Source organism: Tupaia chinensis, unplaced genomic scaffold (genome assembly GCF_000334495.1).
Source record: "Tupaia chinensis unplaced genomic scaffold, TupChi_1.0 Scaffold000222_1, whole genome shotgun sequence".
In the NCBI taxonomy this organism is placed as follows: Eukaryota; Metazoa; Chordata; class Mammalia; order Scandentia; family Tupaiidae; genus Tupaia; species Tupaia belangeri.
Window position 1 is genome coordinate 1,389,349 of NW_006159697.1, and position 4,431 is coordinate 1,393,779.

Consider the following 4,431-nt stretch of genomic DNA (forward strand, 5'->3'; position numbering starts at 1 on the left):
AGTTGTGTTTGTTCATTTTTGAGAGAGTTTTGCTATAGGGTGCGTGCACTCACCAGAGAGACAGAGACAGACAGAAAGCAAGACATCACCTTTTCCCCCTGCCCCAGGGGGATGGCCAAGCCACAATCTCTTCTCCTCCATTCTCCTCTTGGGATTTTGGGCACGCACGCACACGCACCCGGTGTGAGTTTTCAGCTGCCGGATCCGGGACTCGAATTGGAGTCCATCATGTGGGAGTCCAGCACCTACACCACTATGCCACCTGCTGGACCTTCTTGAATCTGTTTTTGCCCTCTGAGGGCTAAACGTGAGCTTTCAACTCCAGGACTCCACCTGCATTATGCTTCAGGGCCCTCAGTGGGTACTTCCTGAATTCACTTTACAAACGCTGCTGAATAAATCCCTCCAATAGGAGAACTGATAGGCGATTTAATTACGCTGAGTTCATTCCTTTCACCGCGGGCACGGAGTTACCTCCATCCCGGCACAAGGCTGACCCCGAAAGGCAGAGAGTTCATTCTGCCTGGCCACTTTTCATTCTTCTCCACTTCATTCTGGGACACGACTGGTTCTAGTTGGGGGTAGATGTTCACCCCACCTTATGCTGAGTTGAAATAAAATGCAGAGTTGACATAGCTGTGGGATGAGTCCCGCTGTCACATGAGCAGGACACTAAAGAATTTTATTTATTTATTTATGTTTTTGGAGAGATTTTCGCTATAGGACGCGTGCGCTCACCAGACAGACAGAGAGACAGAGAGACAGAAAGCGAGAAATCACCCCCCAGGGGGGATGGTCACGCCGCAATCCCTTCTCCTCCATTCTCCTCTCGGGATCTTGGGCACGCACGCACACGCGCCCGGCGTGAGTTTTAAGCCACCGGGTCCGGGACACGAACCGTGGTCAACTACATGGGAGTCCAGCGACATAGCCATTACGCTAACTGCTGGTTCCCAAGAATTTTATTTTTTAGTGTCTTGTTTGTGCAAACTCATCATGGGAGTCTCTGGCCACCATGCCACTCAGCGTTCCTCACAGAAAGGCCCAGGCGCTGTCCCTGTGCCCTCCTGGTTCAGAGTCAGATCCCGCACGGCTGGCCGAGCAGTCTGCCGCGGGCCTTGGTGACTTGGACAGGCGTGTGTGTGTGTGCATGCCTCAGACGTGTGTGTGTGTGTGTGCATGCCTCGAATCTCAGAGGGGTAGACAAGGAGGAGAGGGGACTGAGCAGGGCCGTGCCTCACTGGGGAGTACTTTTCTCCTTGGCCTTCCCTCTCTCGATTATACCTTTTTTTTTTTTGAGAGGTTTTTGCTGTAGGGTGTGTACTCGCCAGAAAAACAGAGAGAGACAGAGAGACAGAGAGCGAGAAATCACCCCCCAGGGGGGATGGTCACGCCGCAATCCCTTCTCCTCCATTCTCCTCTCAGGATCTTGGGCACGCACACACACGCGCCCAGAGTGAGTTTAAGTACCAGGTCCGGAACTTGAACCGCGGTCAACTACATGGGAGTCCAGCGACATAGCCATTACGCTAACTGCTGGTCCCTCGATCATGCCTTTTTGAAGAGAAAAAAAAAAAAACAAAAAAACCAGATAGTTTCATGCAATGAATTTCTCTTGTTTTCGTCCCAAGGAAACCTGAAGGACAATTTTCCTTTTTCTTCTGTAATAAGGAAGAGCTGCACGGCGTGTTTTGCTTTGACGTGAAGTTCGAAGGCATCTTTCCCGATCAGGAATGTCTCCAAGAACAAGAGCATGGTCTGGCTTCTGTTCTTTCAGCTCATGTGTCAGGATCGAGCGGTGAGTGTGGCGCCAACATATCCGAATCGTAGCCGACATTTACGGAGAGCTCATTGCTTTGTGGGTACTAAATATTTTATACTTGTTAACCGATCTAATTCCCATGATCGTTAGCTACATGGGAAAGCAACATTCAGAGAGGCTAAAGTTCATTTTCCTAGAGATCGAGGGCCTGCCAGACTATGGTGTTGACATACATTTAGCAATTATTCTGGTATGTTTGGAGTTGTTCTATTACAAGCATCCTCAGACGTTTTGGAATAGACCCAGCCAGGTATATGAACAACCGAATTAGGGAACACAGGGGTTAAGCAAGTTGACTAAGTTTACAACACCAGAAAGATGGGATCTGGCGCCAGGCACTCTGCTTTGAATAGGCTACTGACTTCCCTTATCTAAAAAGAGGGTGGTAGGGGCCGGCAGGTGGCGTGGTGGTTCAGGGTGCTGGACTCCTACGTGGCTGACTGCAGTTCGAGTCCCGGACCTGGCAGCTTGCTTTCTCACTTTCCTTTTCTCTCTCTCTCTGGTCAAATTAAAAAATAATAACAAATACAACGAAATAAATAATTCTTAAAAATAAAAAGATGAGGGGAGGTCGTGTTGGGCGATAAGACAGTTGGTGTTTTTTTTTTTTTTTTTTTTTTTCACGAAAGGAGTGAGGTGAGGACTTTGGGGCTGGCACCAGGTCCCATTGCACTTATTAATCAGCCGGATGAAGGTGAGGCGTCCGAATGTCCCTAGTCAGTCCAACACAGGGACATTTTATCGCTGACCCTTGAATGTGGATTGATTTATGTCCCAGCTTTTTGGATGGCGTGGCTAGTTTTGCTGCCAACAGAAAGAGGACAGAGGCTTTTTAGGGACAACGTCGTCCTCATCGCTTCTTTCCCCAAGTGTAACATCAGAGGGACTTAGATCTAGTGCCTCTGAGCCGCCGTTTCCTGATTGATTCTGTATGCTACGGGGACCTGCTAATTGGAATTCAAAGTGAATCTAAGGGCACATGAGATGAATCTTCGCACGCCAAGTTTTTATCCCGTCGGGACCGTGGTTTCCAGTGCGGTGTATTTATACTGCTGCAGTTGTCCTAAGCAGGAGCGTTCCCGGCAGTCACGCCCAACCCTAGAGTTGCTCCAAAAAGCATTTTTAAAAAGCACTCTCTTCCCTGTCAAGCATGGAACCCTCTGTCCCCCGTCACTTTCCCCAGGATGCTAGCACATGGCACTGTGGTCTGTTCTGTGACATTTCCCATCACAGCTGGGTCTCCCTGACTACATTCATTACAGGGACTGAGTAAAGGTCATTTCATTTTCATTGCATGTATTAATCACCCCGATTTTCTCATTAACATGCTCTCTGTCTCCATGAAGCGGGGCTCCTCAGCGATTCTGTCAGCGCTATTAAGATGTCAAGTCCGGCTGTAGTCCCGTGAGTTCTCGGTGAAGGCAACGGGCACTCCCCCCTTGCCCCTCCTAAATTGTGTTTGTTTTCATCGGGTGACAATTATTGAGGGCGGCCAGGAAGGAGTCTAGGCCTCACGGGGCACAGATTACTGGCTACCCACGGAGAATTCACCCTTTTCCTTTAGGGAGAGGAGACTGCTGAGAGGTGGGACCTGGTCCTTGATGGCTCTGCGGCTGCTCAGTACCTGAGCTCATCAGCTTTGCTTTCTTGAAAGGTACAAACACTATACTTACATTTTAAGTGTGTTTCTTTCATGTGTACATTCACTAGTATGTATCAGTTAAAAAGAATCGACATTTTGGACAGTCCCATGCAGGATTACTGGGTAGTTACCCTGGACACACACACACACACACACACACACACACACACACACACACACACATGGAGAGGCAACTTTTTGTTTTAATAGATGAATAATTTTTAAATAATTTTTTTCTTTTTTTGGAGAGGTTTTCGCTATAGGGCGTGTGCGCTCGCCAGACAGACAGAGAGAGACATAGAGCTAGAAAGCGAGAAATCACCCCCCCAGGGGGGATGGCCACACCACAATCCCTTCTCCTCCATTCTCCTCTTGGGATCTTGGGCACGCACGCACACACGCCCGGCGTGAGTTTTAAGCCACCGGGTCCGGGACGCAAACTGCGGTCGACTACGTGGGAGTCCAGCTACATAGCCATTACACTAACTGCTGATTCCCAAGAATTATTTTTATTTAACTTTATTTATTTTAATTTGATCATAGAGGGGACAAAGCCAGAGAGAGAGAGAGAGAGAGGAGCCGGAGTGAGTTTTAAACTGCTGGGTCCAGGACACGAACCACAGTCTACTATATGAGAGTCCAGCATCATAGCCATGACTCTGTGTGCTGGTCCCCCCAGAAGCAATTTCTATGATGGCCCCCATGAGCCTTATCGTGTGGTGTTGGGAAAGAAAAATTGCACAAAACACTTGTTAACAACCGCATGACCATTTGATTAGGGAATTTCAAAATCATTGACATTTAAAGATTTATTTTCAGGCCAGTCTGTGGCATGGTGGTTCACGCGCTGGATCTCACATGGCCAACCATGCAGTTTGAAGCGCAGACTCAACAGCTTGGAAATCGTGCTAGGCGTGCGTGTGTGTGTGTTTAAAATCCCAGAAGGAGAGATGGAGAAAAAGGGATT